The sequence below is a fragment of the Vicugna pacos genome, chromosome 1 (assembly GCF_048564905.1).
Source record: "Vicugna pacos chromosome 1, VicPac4, whole genome shotgun sequence".
Lineage (NCBI taxonomy): Eukaryota > Metazoa > Chordata > Mammalia > Artiodactyla > Camelidae > Vicugna > Vicugna pacos.
The window spans coordinates 406,432-422,326 of NC_132987.1; the positions used below are offsets into that span (position 1 = coordinate 406,432).

At 44.3% G+C, this 15,895-nt stretch overlaps 1 protein-coding gene across 3 annotated transcripts in view; it reads left to right on the top strand.

Annotated features, from left to right (window-relative positions):
- The first annotated feature begins 7,921 nt into the window (after positions 1 to 7,921).
- The window catches only part of LOC140699109 (trafficking protein particle complex subunit 9-like), a 169,180-nt gene continuing 161,206 nt past the window's right edge, over positions 7,922 to 15,895 (top strand). For all 3 annotated transcript variants that reach the window (XR_012077130.1, XR_012077119.1, XR_012077121.1), the window contains exons 1-2: positions 7,922 to 8,197; positions 12,633 to 12,851. The gene's annotated coding sequence lies outside the window, so the exon portion shown is untranslated. The remainder of the gene's footprint in view (positions 8,198 to 12,632; positions 12,852 to 15,895) is intronic.

Below are 15,895 nucleotides of genomic sequence, written 5' to 3' on the forward strand. Positions count from 1 at the left end.
GTATTGAGGGATGACTCTACATATAGGAGTGGAATTGCTGAGCCATATAACTCTAAGCTTTTGAGGAAATACCAGGCTTCTCCAAAGAAGTTGCACAATTGTCCCTTTCCCCTGGCCGCATATGAGGTTTCTCTGCCTCCTGAACGACATTTGTTATTGTCCGTGATTTGGTAATAACCATCCTAGTGGGTGTAAAATGAGATCTCATTTTGATTTTGATTTGTCTAGTGATGTTGAGCATCTTTTCATATGCTTATTGGCCATTTGTATATGTATCTAAATTCGTGGTAAATTTAAAAATTGGGTCTGTTTTATTGTATTGTTCAGTTGTAAGAATTCGTTATATATGCTGGATGCTACTCTCTTATTAGATACATGTTTTGCAAAATTGTTCTTCTATTCTGCACATTGTCTTTCACTATATTTTTTTAAACATTAAAACAATTTCTTTACAGGGGAGGTAGTTAGATGTAATGATTTATTTTATTTTTCTTGCTAAGCAAGCACTCTCTGACTTGAGATACCCATTTCCCCTGTCATTTCACTTTCTTGATGATGTCCTTTGTAAGAAAAGGGTTTTAATTTTGATGAAGTCCAGTTTATCTGCTTTTTTCTTCTATCACTTGTGCTCTTGGTATTGTATCCAGGAAACCAAAGCCTATCCTAGCACCACAAAGATTTATACTGTGTCTTCTTTTAGAAAGTTTATAGGTTTAATTTTTACATTTCTGTCTGTGATCTACTTTGTTTTAATTTTTATTTGTTATATAAAATATGGGTGTTCAGATTCCAGATTGATTCTTTTGCCTGCAGACACCCAGCTGTCCCTGCACAATTTGTTGAATAGACTATTCTTTCAATGGGGTGTTTTTGGCCCCCTAGTGGAAAACTGTCTGTAAATGTAAGTTTTTCCCCCTGGGTTTTTATTGTGTCTCATAGATTTATTTATCCAAACTTATGCCAGCATCATACTGACTTATTACTATAGCATTTTAGTACCTTTTAAAGTGAGTCCTCCAACTTTACTCTTCTTTTGCAAGGTTGTTTTGGCTATCCTGGGCCCCTTGCACGTCCATATTAATTTTGGGATCAGTTTTTCAATTTTTGCAAAGAAGTCAGCTGGAATTTTGATAGGGATTCCACTGTATATGTGGATCATTTTGAGGAGTCTTAATATTTTTAATAATACTGTCTATCATTCCATGGAAATGGGATGTCTTCCATATATGTAGATCTTTTAAAATTTATTTTGGTGATACTTCAAAAAGTTCAATGTACAAATCTTGTAAATTTTTGTTAAATGTATCTCTCATTTTATTTTTAATGCTGCTGTAATTGGAAATGCTGAGTTTCTTATGGGTGGGACTATATATCAATCTTCTTATTTCTAGAATTCCTTAACAGCAATTACCCTAGTTATATATTTGCTACTTAAATCTATCCACAACAATTCCCCACCCCGTGTTATAAGAAACCAAGACCCAAGTTAAGCTACCTGAACACCTATGTGGAAATGTGAAATGAGACCCTTGGGTGGGGCTTTGTGCAGATGATACTGGAGCTTATTCAGGATGGCTTCATCGTAATTTCTTTTAAACAACCCTTTCGGTGTATTTAGTCAGATACATTAAGAACATGCCCTTTTGATGTGCGGAGTAGCCAAGACTATGATTTTCAAATAATTTCTAATGAGAGTGTTGTTCTTGAAACCTAATTTGCATCAATCTTTGAAGATTTATGTTTCAGGGGCTTTGACTAAAGAACACCTGTCTTTAATCAATAACGACAACTAAATGCTCAAGCAACATGTAAGAGCTTGAGCAAACTGCCCCCACCCCATAGTGCTGGGTGGCTGCAGCTGCAACTGGAGTCAGCGCTTACCTATCCCAGTACGCTTGTGCTGATCTGCTCAAAGTGGTTCGTCCAACAGTTTGTCAGTAGTCTGTTGGACAAAGTCATTAAAAATTGATTGAAGGTTGCTGGAATGCAATATAATCTTATTAATATTAATTAAGCACATATTGAGTGCTTATTGTATGATGGAATTGTCCCTCAGCCTCACATGAATATTATTTCTCATAAAACCTCACATATTTCCTTGTTAATCTCACTTTACAGATAAGGAGACAGACAATTAGGTCTTCTCTCTTTTGGGGGAGCTCATTATCAATGATGGGAAGTTATAAGGAAAAAGATATTGATTCATCATGAGAAAACATTTTTCTGAGGGTCAGCAAAGAAGAAGATGAACACTGAAGAAGGTGATCATTGTTCAAGTGAGACAAGCCCTGGGTTGTGCGGAGTCAGCATCCCTGTCCTAGAGAAGGCACGTGTAGAGCTGCGTGGTGGGTGAGGCGGTGCGGCCGCGCAGGGAACGCGGATGCTGGGCCGTTGGGCTGTGCTCAGGCCCGGTGGGGCTTTCTCCTAAGGGCAGTGGACCATCATTGACAGATTTTATGTTGGAGAGTGGGGTGCTCTCGTAGTTCACTTTTGTCTTGTAGAATGCTTGGAAACATTTAGAAGGCTTGGCAGGAGGTGATGTGATGAGTCAGAGTAGGGTGGCTGCGAGGTGTAGCAGTGTTCAATTTTCAAGTTGTTTTCAGGCCCAGGCTTGTGGCTCAGTAGCCGTGTCAGTTTGAATGACGCACTCAAGGACGTGAAACAATTTATCTAATCAATTGAATCAGTGATGTACCCAATTCCCAGGACTGTTGTGGAGATCCAGTGAGATAACGTTTGCAGTGTGCAGCATGGTCCCAGCACAGAGTCAGTGCTGAGTGAGTGACAGTGAGTATCTGGTAGGTCAGGTGTGGGTGGTGGGACTCGGTGTCTGAGGATATCTGGGCCCTGAAGGAGGGGTCCATTCACATCTGTGAGTGATGGGTCTGAGTTGGGAGAGGCACGGAGAACTTAGCCCCGGACCAGAGGCCCTGGGCAGGAAGGCTATTGGAGGAGCACCGTGAAGTCAGCTCTTTGCAGGTGGAGTTGGAGGTGCCCTTGTGACATCTAAGTGCAGTGTCACGAGCTGAAAGAGGAGGTCTGGGCCCAGGCTGTGCATTTTCGAATAATGTCAACTCCTGAGGACACCGAAGTATTGATCACTGAACGGAAGTCATACTTTACAGGACAAATGAATAGTAGTATCACCTCTGTCATCAAAGCTCACGTCTATTTATTCATCACTCAGTTTGCTAATTGGGTACTTACAGAGCTCACTTCACCGTCCTCCCGTGGGCTCAGGCTCCACAGAAAAGAGCTGGTGTGTCTTCCTCTTTTCCAGAAGAAGACACATTTAGCTTGTAGCCTTCTGTACCTCGCCAGACTTAGGATATTAGTTTGTTGGTTTAATTGTATTTTCTGTTGGCCATGTCCTGACAGGAGAGAAATTTTACCTCATGGTCATGTTTCAATTAGCTGTTACTGAGAATTGCTGATCTGATACATAGTGTATGTATTATATTAACTTTGTAGAGTAGTTATCATTTTTCTGTCTTTGCCCTTTAATTTTGATTGCCCCTTCAGTGTTCTATCCTTTTTGGGGCCTTATTTTTTTTTAATTAAAAAATGTCTGTTAACAGTTAAGAAAACAAAAACAAAGAAAAAATGCACATGGGAGCTAAATTTAGAAAATGTCTAGTGTGTTTTCTATCTCGGCAATGGAGGGTTCTAGAAACTCGTGAAAACTTTCATTACACAAGTTCCTTAAAATGCTGATTAAGAAATATAACCTTCCTTCCTCATCTTTCAAGCTGCACAACTAATTGTCAAGAAAGTGAGGGGAAATTCTCAGAAGCCAAGACAAATGAGAAAGCAGGGTTTCTGGGAGATATGCGAGCCTTAGAATCCCTGGGGTGCTGGTTCGATCCTGAACTGATTTTCAGTTGCCTTGACAGGAGGGCAGGATGTGAGCCCCAGGCCTCTGACACTAGGAGTTGGATGGGGGATCATATTATGGGCCAAGCCCATCCTGAGGATCTTGGTTTACTAAAGGGTGAAATAGGAAAAAAAAAATTCCTCAAGGCAAGAAAATAAGGAAAGTCAATTTTGTTGGAAGAGGGGAAAAATAACAAATCCAAAGTAAGGATATAGTTTAAAGTTGTTCTGGCATTAGAGTGACCACAAACACCTGGCAGAAAAGCACAGCTACTCCTTGATTGATAAGTTGTGTTTTGAATGAATCAGTGAACAGCCATTTTGAAAAAGGCCTCCAGAGTCTTGTGGATCAATATACTGGACAGCAAACACCTCCCTTCCAAGGTCTCATTCAAATAACCAGAAAGGTTTTAAAGGAAAGAAGCCATGATCATAGTTCTATTTATTAACATTTCTATATGCTACGAATTCAGAGGTGACTATGTAGTTGTCTCCTCTATTATGGACCTTACTTTCTCTTTGGGGAGACAAAATGACATAGTTGGTAATCTTGGTGGAGGGAGGTGTTAGTCTGTTGCAATTAGCCAGGAGAGGAGATTAAGAAAACAGTGAAGGGTGGGTGAAATTTTTAGCTGAGGACAGTCTTGTTCACTTGGCTTTTAATTGCAGGCTCAATGAGCTGTCACTGGAGGGAATAGATCTTACAGAGGATGGACTTAGCTCAGGCCTCATTGGAATGGACAAATGAACCTGGAGAAAGACAGTCAAATCTGTGCAGACATTAAAGTTCACTTGAACGTGCTGCATCCCTGAGCCAAAGATAGGACAAATATGCAGCAATTCTTGAGGACAGAAGAGTGGTTTTTAAGGTTCTCCAAGAATGAATCCCATGGAACCGAGATGGCCAGTTGTCAAACTGAGACTTTGTTCTTTGGACGGTGTACCCAGCAAGGGTATTGATTGGCCTTTTATATGTTTCCATTTGTCTTTAATACATGTCTGTTGATGAGGACATGGGCACAAATGTTTGACACCTTGTCGAGGCGATTTTGGATACCTGCCTAGAAGCACGGGCACAGTTGCGGCTGCTTCATACATCTTGCAGCCCGTCCCTTTCCCCGGCTCCGTGATCACGGCAGAGTGGTTCCTTGTTGACCTGTCCGTTTCCTCTGTGACATCATAACCCATGAAAAGACCGGAGCATATTAACTTGGCTTTGTTAAACTCAAAGAAACAGATCAAATATGGAGTCAGATTTGTTCTTTCCTATTTCAGTAGTACCATGGAGATGGCAGTTTGGGCAGCTTTTTGTAGTGTCCTGGAGGCTTTCTCTCTCAGCTTCTGGGCGCCTCTATTGAAAACCCTTCATTGCTGTCTGGCCTGCTGGTAATGCACACTGCCTGTTTTGCCCTGAAGATGTGTTCTGTTTATAAACTCATGTCTACTCCTTGGAAAACAACTCAAGAAAAACTCAGTTGGTTTTCCACCAGCCATGAGCAGGGGTGAGGTATACCATGTTATTATTTCATAAAATAATAGTAATAATAGTAATAGTAATAGTACTAGAAATAATAATAGTATAATAATAATAATAATAATAATTATTATTATTATTATTATTATTATTATAAAAGAAGTCTTAAAACAGGACTGAGCACATTGGAGAGAGTCAATAAATGCTTTCTGGCTTAAATCAAAAGTGATGACTTAGTGATTCCATGGCTGCTGTATTTGCTAAGGTAGTTACTCCTTTGCTCCATTACACATTATTTTAACTGAAAAAGAAATGCGAGCAAATGGTTAAAAAAAAAACTCAAACAGAGCACAAAAATACACAAGTGAAAGTAGCTTTCCCTCATCCTCTGTTCTTTCAGCCCTGTCTGGAGATGCCACTGTTTACTATCTTTTGGGTGCTTTTCCAGATATGCTTTGCACATTCCCACCTATGTATGTAAATTCCTTTAAAATTTTAGTTATTTTTAACTTAAAGAGATTTAAATCCTCAAGTGGCTTCTGCCCGGGTAATAGAACAGAACAAATCTGACTCCATATTAGATCTGTTCCTTTGAATTTAACCCTATGCTCTGTCTCCTAGGCTTCATCTTGCTTGTAAAAAATTGTTGCCTAGAGCCTGAAATACACAGGAGAGCTTATTCTGAAGCTCTGACCTTTAAGGATATTTAACACTTTTTCATTCATTAAAAGATAGCAAATTGCAGAATAGAAAATAACGTTTGTTTTGTTGGAGATTTACAGGGATCTGACCCACGCAGATAGCTGTAAGAACAAAGGATTCTAACAAGAAGGAATTCCTACACTAAGAAGTTTGCAACAACCAAGCGCGTAGGAACGGAGACTGAATTGTGACTTGGGGAGATGGTTTTCCAGAACATTAGTTTGCCAACTAGGTCTACAGAAACTTGCTATTCCAAGCCTCAACATCTGGTTTCCAAACTTATTGGCCTGTCCTGCACTGAGGAGAAGGAATTTGGACTTGGTAACACTCCTATCTACCTAGAAAGCTGGGCACTGGAGCTGAGTGTTATGGAAACAGGCCAGCCAAGAAACAAGCACCAATCGGAGTGCTGGAGTACTCAGAATTATTATGCCGGCGGGCTCAGAGGGGTTTCTCCTCCAAAGTTCTGAGCACCTCCAAGACGTGCACATGAGGTTTTAAATACTTCAATACAAGTAAGGGGATATTAGCCAATAAGACTTAAAGAACAAAAAGCAAGGAATCAGTACACTGGAGCTTATCAATTTGTAATAGATCACGTTACTGACACTTGTTGAGCTTGGAATTACGAGTTAGGTTGTTAGCCCAATAAACTGACACTAAACTTCAGATTTACGAGATAGCCCAGCAGAATTTAGATCAGTAAACCGACACTTATCACACTTAGATTTGTGACTTAGCTTGTTAGCCCAGCTGGACTTTTCCTTCACATGAGGACAGCTCTCCCACCCCCAGGAAACCACTGTGAGCCCTTGATGTTTCCACTAGGGTGGGGTATGGTTTACCCAGGAGGGATGGGGACTATGCACCAACACTCAGGCAGTCTGCTCTGTCTGGGGCTCTGATCTTGTACCACACCACTCCCCCCAGCCCAACACCTGGGACAGTGGAGCTAAGGCAGTGATCCTTCCTGCCTGTTTCCCAGCGTGTAAAAGGGGAATATGTGCTCTTCCCAAGGAAGTTCTGAGCGACAACACCTGCGGGTGCTTGGTTCTCAGAGCAACAGAAAACCCAGCTCCGCATGGGGGCAACGGGTGTGATCCCCGTAGTGTTTCTGCAGAAGCATCTGATGGAGGGCTGGATCAGGGAGGTAAAACATGAGCTGCGGGACTTGAACGGTTACAGAAGGGTACAGAGGTAGGTCTGCCATCTCAGGGTGCCCTAGAGGTAAAACTTTTTCTCTCCAACTCCGCTACGACACTCCCCTATCCAGACCCATCCCTTCTCTGCTCTTCCTGTCCATCTGTATCCCTCCACTTTTACCCTCTTCTCCACCCGCTCCCATCTTCTCCCTCCCTCGCTGTCCCACCTTCTCTCGCAGAATCCAGAGAGGATCCATGTCCCTCCTGCGCATGCGCTGTCGGTGCCTGGTGGTCCGCTGGTTCGAAGCTCCATGTCCGAGCCGGTGATTGGCCCCAAATGCTTCTCAACTCTGTCGCCCATTAGGCCTTTGGTTCCTGCCTGGGGCCGGGGCTTCTGGCTGTGGAAGTGCAAGGTGGGGGGCTCCCGGGAAAGGGTTCAGGCGGCTTCGGGAGGGTGATCCGCCTTTCACAGCCCCCAAGGGGGCCAGTCAGCCCGTGTTCAGCTGAATTTCTCTGGCCAGACCCTTCTGACAGCACCACCTGCCCCGGCGCCCCGGCCACAGCTGTCCAGGTCCAGGTGTGCGCCTGCCACCTCTCACGCAGCCGGGATCCCCTCAGTCCACGGCTGGCGTCCCCTTCCCCTCTCCCGCCCGCGAGTCCTCTCCTCCCGGGCTTCCTCTCCTCGGCCGCCTGCCCGTCCCCACCAATGGGCGGGCTGTTTCCCGGGCGGGCGTGGTCTGCGGACCTGGACGGGAGCGGGCGGCTTATGCTGGTGCTGGGGCTGGCCTCCGAGCGGGGCTGCAGCCCGCACCCCCCCTTTCCCTCCCCCCTAGGGCTGCCCTCCTTTCCCTTTCACCCTCCCTCAGGACCAGCTCAGTGGCGTGTGTGCTGCTCCCCGGGCTGAGAGCCTCTGGCTGTAGCGCCCAGCTTCACCTGGTGGAGTCGGGAAAAGGGAGCATCAGTGCTGAGCAAGCTTCTGTCTCCTCCCTCAGTGTTTCTGCCGCAGGTAAGTACCTTGAACACTTTCAGGTGTTATGATGGCGGTGCTTGTTGATGTCACGTGTTTTTATAGTGAGAGGGATTAACAGTGGTGAAAGCAGGGCTTGGTTCTGTTAAAAATGAGCTGAAGGCATGAAGCTGTGATATCCTCCTTCCTTCCCTCTCCAAGGGTGAAACGTGTGACCGTCGATTTTAAAAAGACAGTTACAGTCCCTAACTAGCCCAGCCCAGCTAGTGTGTGTTAACAGGAACAGCATCACCAGAGGCCTTGGAGACCCAGGGATATTGCAGTCCTAAAGAACTCCTGGCACAGTTTGGTTTGTATTGGTTTTTTGTTTTTCTTAAATTGTGGGACAGACTAGTGGTATAAAAAGAAAAATATTTGTCAAGAAATATTTTTTCATATAACAGCGTTATTGTGATATAGTTCACACACCATGAATTCCATCCATTTAAATGGTACAATTCAGCAGCTTTTAGCATATTCACAGTTGTGCAACCATTATTATTCCAGAACGTTTTTATCACTTCAGAAAGAGCAGTGGAAATAAATGACCTATCCACCCCTCCCCAGTGGTGGTTCTAAAGAAATTTCTTGGCTAATCTTGACCATAAATTCACTTGTTACATTCCAAGAAAAATCTGGTAGGAATTCTAATCAGAATTGCAATGAATCTGTCTATCAAAACAGGAAGAATTAACGTCTTTATGGCACAAACTTCTTCTACCCATGAATATATTTCGGACCCTATATTTTCCTCTGTCCAGAGCCTGGCCCATGGGAAGTCCTCACTACTTGTTGGGCTTGTGAATGATGAGATTCTATACATCGTTAGTTGCAGCTGTAGCCTTTCACAGAAGAGAAAAGAAACCTCAGTGAAACAAGTGACTCTCTGATGGTCAGAAAGAGTGACAGCCATTGCTGGAGTGATCCAGTGGACTTGGTGTTTGCAACCAGAATTCTCCACCACCTACAGCTAAGGGGATTAGAGTGTTCTTTTATTTTTTCTTAATGGCGTTGCTTTTATTTTTACTTATTTTTTAAATTATTTTTTATTTAAGTGTAGTCAATTTACAATGTTAGTTTCAGGTGTACAGCAGAGATTCAGTTATAAACATATGCATATGTATATATATGTTTTAGATTGTTTTTAGTATAACTCATTACAAGAAATTGAATATAGTTCCCTGTGTTATATAGCAGGTCCTTGTCATTTATTTTATATTTACTAATTTGTATCTGTTAATCCCTCCTTTCCTGCCTGCTAAATACAGTTTGCTTTCTATGTCCATGAGTCCATTTATAGGAGCACCATTTTTCCTAGTAATATATGCTCTTTGGCTGCTTTCAGTTTCAGTAATTCCATCTTATCTGTGGGCGCTTTTCTTCTGGTGGCCTTTATGTGGTTTGCACACGTGGTAATAGAGATCTTTATTTGGGAGAACTCCAGGTCTCGTGTAGTCCCTGGTACAGAGTGCCCACTGAATTGATGATTGAACTGGGAAAAAAGCACAGTAAATGCTGGAATTTCCACTATGGTTGAGAATTCCAGGTTTCAATAACCTGTTTAGAGAACCTTAATATTGGCTGCACCCATACTGGGTAATTTGGTGGAAATTCATGGTATGGTGGTGTAGAGACGGGGCCTTATATTCTTCTTCTCTTTCTATTTTCTAACACTCATTCTCCTGGGCCTTCCAGATCCTCCCCCAGAAGTGCCCAGGGCTGGCTTGGTGCTGCACTGAGGCAATATTTGTTAATAACGCCCTTTCCTCTTCTCCTCTGAGCCTCCGTTTCTTTCTGTGCACAATGAGCGCTTAGACTAGATAAATACTTTTCAGTTTCTTTTAAAGCCATGTTTCCTTTGAGAAACAGAAAATGCAAATATCTCCTCTCAACCCAACCCTTTAGATTTTGGTATGTCCTCCAAGGAGTGACATAGCTCTTTGTGAAAAATTGATGTGATTTTGATTGCAGGTGACACAGAAAAGACTCTTCAGAGATTTATTGCAGGGAGAGGGCAGGAAAGGGGCAGTATGTCACACTTTCTAGTGTGAGCAACGGAGCAGGGACTTGGATTTAAATACGGTGACTGACGTGGCCTCTCTCTAATCTTGTAGAATGTGATAAACTTCTCTACCTCAGTTTCTTGATGTGTCAAGTTGGGGTGATAATATTTTAAGGCTTCTGTGAAACATTATACAAATAAGACATTTGTGTCTCGGTAGAAACAAGATCTGCTAGGGATTCAGGGATTTGTTTAAAAAAAATTCTTGTCCATAGCACTCTGTCTGTGTGTATTTAGACGTTCCTGGAGGGTGAGGGTGAGTCTAAAGTCCATTGTGGGACAGGTGGCCCATATTTCTCCGTGTCCCAGTTTACCCCCTACTCCCCAGTCCTCTTCCTCAGTCCAGGATGAAGTTCCCTAGTAGATTTACACAGAGGTCTTGTGGAAATGGCTTTTCATTTTATTGTTTCACCAAGAAGGGCTGCCCTCATGATCTCTGTGGTCAGGTTTTGAAGGGCTGCCATCATGATATCTGGTAAGAATTCTATGCAATTTGGAGTTCCAATTTAATGAAAAGAAAAAAATTACAAATAGAAAATTAGAACAAGGGTGGTGACAGGGGCTCTTTTAAGTGGACACCATTAGCTTTGTTAGCTTCAGGTGCTGTGGCCTGTTGCCACGAGGACCCATCCTCTTGCTCTGAAGTTGGAGGGACTAGTGGGCTCAGTGGGAATGTTAACTGAGTGTATCTCATGAGCTGGGCATTGTCCTATTTGTACTGTGTGTTCCTTATTTGAGACAGTGAGCTCACCTAACCTCGATAACCTCTTTAAAATATTAGACTTTTAATTTTGAGATGTAATGTAGATTCCCATGTGGTAGTAAGAGATTATATGGAGAGGGCCTATGGACCCTTTGCCCAGTTTTCTTAATGGTTCCATCTTGCAGTGTTGGGGTACAATTCATTATTGACTCACTAACAATTTGAGGTTTGTGTTATTGCCCTTATTTCTATTCACGATTAAACTGGGGCTTCGAGAAGCACACAGGCCTGTCCAGGTCACCCACATTGTTAATGCAGAGTCGGGTGAACGTGGGCTTGGGATTTCCAGGCAGTACCATTATGATGGTTTGTGGCAGGGAGCAGCATTCACTTTGCTTGTTTATTCATTCATTCAACAAACATTTATTGAGAAAACTCTGTGGGTCAGATGCTTTCATAGAGTTATCTGATTCTTCAGCAGTACTGAGAATCAGGTAATGTTTATATATTTTAATCTGAGAAAATTAGCTCTGAGAGGTTGTAACCCCCCCAAAGGAAGTATAACTCATAAAGGAGGGATAGAACATGTGTACAGTCACCTCCTTTTATGCAGGTGGTACCCTATGCATTTTAAATTTTCAAACATCCGTAATCCAGATATATTCTTGTAAGGCAAGGCTTTTTTTTTTAATTGAAGTATAGTCAAGTTTACAATGTTGTGTCAATTGCAAGGTGTTTTTTGACTTTTGAATTAAAAAATACTTTTTCATCTGGGTAATTAGGTGTATTTACTTGTTTCATTTTTAAAATGAGGTACTGGGGTTTGAACCCAGGACCTCGTACATGCTAAGCATATGCTCTACCAATGAACAGTACCCTCTACCCCAAGGCAAGTTTTCTTATCCATTATTATGAAGCTTAGGAGTTCAAATAAATTGAATAGGAATCCAGATCTTTTGATCCTACTGTGGTCCTTTTCTTTATATTCTGCTGAAGGGGGTTGGGGAAGCATTTCCTTTGTTCATTTCTTTATTCAGCATTTTTGAGCAGTGACTTTGCATCAGGGCCTTGCTAGGTGCTTGGAAATAGAAAATAAGAAATGACCTTTCTCTGCAGAGGCAGGAAGCCTAGACCAAAAGCTGGGTAATGTGATCGAGCTACAGTAGCCATATGCAGACTCTGAGGACAAACTGTACCCTTGGATTTGCTTTGGCTTCCTTTGTCTTCTGGCTGGTACACACCAGGTCACCGCAACCCAGATGGGCCCGTAGCACACAGCAGAGAATGTACCTCGATCTCCTCTCCCCTCTCGGCAGGGCCTGCAACATGAGCATCCCTGACTACGTGCAGTGTGCTGAGGACCACCAGACTCGTCCCGTTGTGGTCCAATCCATAGAGATCATCTCAGAGGAGAATTTCTTTTGCATCTATCAGCTACTCACCTCGGTGAGCCATATCAGCCCTTGTGGCTCCCAGTGGACACTCTGTATCCACTACAGGCACCGCTATGTGCCCGAGAATCGGTGGAGCGTCTTCCAGAAACACCCCAAGGTCGTGGGCCTTGTCACCATTACCGAATGTCTCTCTGCCAAGGCCTTCGAGAAGCTCCACATGCAGAGGAGCTGTATGGCACATCGCTTAATGACTCTCAGCTTTTTGTCTTTGTGCAGCATGGGGAGGTAGCCGAGCAGACGCGCACCGACGTTGCCTTCAATCTAAGAGTACTGCAGGGTGGTGGAGAAGAGGATCGAGGACTTCACTGAGTCACTCTTCATCTTGCTCAAGTCCAAGTGGCTGGATGGTGGCCCCAAGAATTCTGGGGACAAGATCCCCCTCCCCTGCATCCCGTTTGAGAAGGAGGACTTCATGGGACTGGACACAGACAGCAGGTAAGTTTACCTGGAAGCCAGTCCACCTTGGCTGTGTGCTGGATTGCTTCCCTACATCCAGAAAGGGATCAGCAAGGAAGAAGTCAATCTTGTAGCCAAGGGGGGAGGGAGGTGCAGCCCGCCGGTTTCCAGACATTTCAAAGTGAATCCGCCTTTATTTCAGAGAGATCCTTTTAGGGTTAGTGTGGACACTTACTCCCGCTTTACAGCCAGGACCATGGTGGGACCCCTGGAGTTGCTGTCCAATAAAGTAGCCAAAGCCACTGATGCTAGGAGCACTGGGGAGGAGGCTGGACTGAGCTGAGGTGTGCTGTAGGTCAAATGCACATCAGACGCTGAGGCTTGTCTAGTAAAAGTACATAAACTATCTCTTTACTTCCTATATTGATTATATGTCAAAATAATAGTATTTTACATACAGTAGATTAAGTAAGATCTGTTCTTAAAATCACATTCTAGTATTTGTTTTTTGTTTGTTGGTTTGTTTCTTTGTTTCAAATTTTAAACGTGGCAACTGGGAAACTTTCTTTACATGGCTCTCATTTCATTTCTGTTGGGCAGCCTGTCCTGGTACATGCTCATCCCTTTGCTTATAGATGAGATGCTGAGCCCCGAGAGGCAGAACGAGGCGCTGGTTGAGCTGCGGCTGGAGCCGCTGTCACCTGCCTCCCAGGCCCAGCACCTTTTCAGCTCAGGCCGTCTCTTCCTGCCCGACAGCCACCATGCCAAGTTAGGACATCAGAAACACCGCCAGGGACTTCCTAATGAACTCCTTATGCAGGGAATGGCGTATCACGGTGTATGGGACAGAGCAGGGAAATGTTCATTCCCACTTTGTCCCTGTGATTAAGTCAATGGCCCCACTTTGCCTCGGAAGTACAGATGAGCTCTTCTGGGCTGCCTACCCCCCACCTTCTGCTGTGTTTCCCCATATATCTATCGTGTTGTCCCTCGGGCTGAAGAGGGTGAGATGCCTTTGCCGAGACGTGGTCCCCCTTTGCTGGGGTGAGTGAGGGAAGCTGTGTCCCCCCGGCCTACGGCCTCGGTCCTTGAGTCTGGAGAGGGCTCATGGTGGTCCCACAGGTGGCGGTCAGAAGACCTGGCATGTGCTACCGGGCCCGCTTTGGAGGTGGTGCTCTGTGATTCTTGAGCTTACCTAAGATCAGATCCTACTTTCTGGTTGTTGGTAAGTTGGAGGAGAAGATGCTAGAGAATTAATTAAAAGAATGTCTAGACCAGCCCTGTGAGTGAGAAGCACAGGGGACACTAGTCCCACCTGCGAGAGCCCACCTAGCAGGCTCTGGATGAAATTTCTGTTCCTCCCCGGAAATACCTCTATGGCTTAAGGAAGAGGAGAGGCATGTCGTGGCCATGATCTGTACTTGTCCTCACAGGGCCCTGTGATCTACATGCCCGCACTCCCCATCTGCTTCTTGGAGATGAGTTGACATGTTTAGGAGCCTGGGCACTGCTGAGGGCATAGCTCCCAGCACCGTGCTACACAGAGTCTGGCTCTGTTCACCTCACCTGTCAACTCCTGCTGAGGCCCCAGACATTAGTCAAGGTAGGTGCATCAGCGAAACCTAAGCAGGGACCACCTTCTCCCCCTGGACAGAGTGGTGAGTGAGCAGTGGAAGCCTGGAGCCCTGCCCCAGCCCCCACGCCAGTGCCACTTCTTTTGTCATAGGAGGCACTGGTGACATTTTTGCTCAACAAATGCTTGTCTCTGAGTCTGCAGACCCACCAGAGAATGCCAGCTTGTTTTTGCCTTTTGAAGTCTGCCCTTGGGACTTGGCGGAGTAGCCGGATGTGTACTTAGCCCACAGTGGTTCAGCACATTAAACCTGCCTCCTTGTGGGTCTGTCTATTGTGATACCATAAGGGCTCAGCCAGCATCTGAACGTCATTGAGATAACGCGGCCAGTGAGCTAGGGTCAAGCACATTCTCCTCCAGTCACTTTTACTCCATTGTTTCTTTTACTATTCCACAGTCATTAATTTTTTAAACAATGCTTTGGTGCAGGAGCAGAGCCTCATTCTCTCCTGCTACTCTTGGTGGAAGTGAGTAAAACGGTCCAGACTGAAATGCGACAACAATTTGTAGCTCAAAAGCTGCCTAGACGCTTGTAGGTCGAATTTTGGTTAGGGGAGCTGAACACGTTGTGGTCCCCCGGCAGCGCCGCTGCCCTCAGGCCCCTGCTTTCCCTTGAGCAGGAGGTGAGGTTGGGCCTCACCATCCCCGTGTCCCTGGCCTCACACACTCACATAAATTCTTGTACATGCAGTCAAAATCATTTTTGTTCTTGTGTGATTCTAATTTTCCCTTGTTCCTCTTTTCCTTTTTCTTTACTCCTTTTTCACTTGTACTGCCCAGTGAGCATGTTGTTGCTTCTGAAAATGTGGGCTGTGCACACCCTGCATTGGAAATAGCCAGATTGCCCTCCGTACAGTCTCCATCGCTTTAAAAAGCAACAACTTAACAGCTGTTTTGATCCATCTATTATCTTAGTCATTTTTTATTTTCTAATTTTTTGGAATATTTGCTTTGTTAGCCCATCACCCACTGGTGTTTGATACCTGTTGAAATCCTTGCTTTTGAGGAACATGTTTGGTCCTCCTTTTATTTGGTGACAAATGTGCCCTTATTAAATTTGTTTGATTGTTTTGAAGAAGTAAGATGCGAATTGATTTTGTCGGCTGCTCAGGGATTCTTTTCATGGAGTATTTAAACTTGTAAGGTCAAACTCTGCAGCATTATACTCGATTCCTGCTTTTACACAAACGTGCTTGGCACGCGGTTCCTGGCTGTCGCTGTGTGACGTGCGTGACGGCGCTTCCTGGCCGGCGGTCACTGGTGAGGAAGTGGCCGCCACGGAGGTGACAGCTGCAGGGGACGCTGTTGGAGGAAGCGGTCACCGTTTGGTTCTTTAATTTTTTTTTTTTTGCATTCAACTTCCCCGTGCCATTTACTTTACTTTGCCTTCATAAAGGGGCAGAATTGGGTCTAAAATCCATGACACTATTTGTTCCCTTTACGAGGCTGG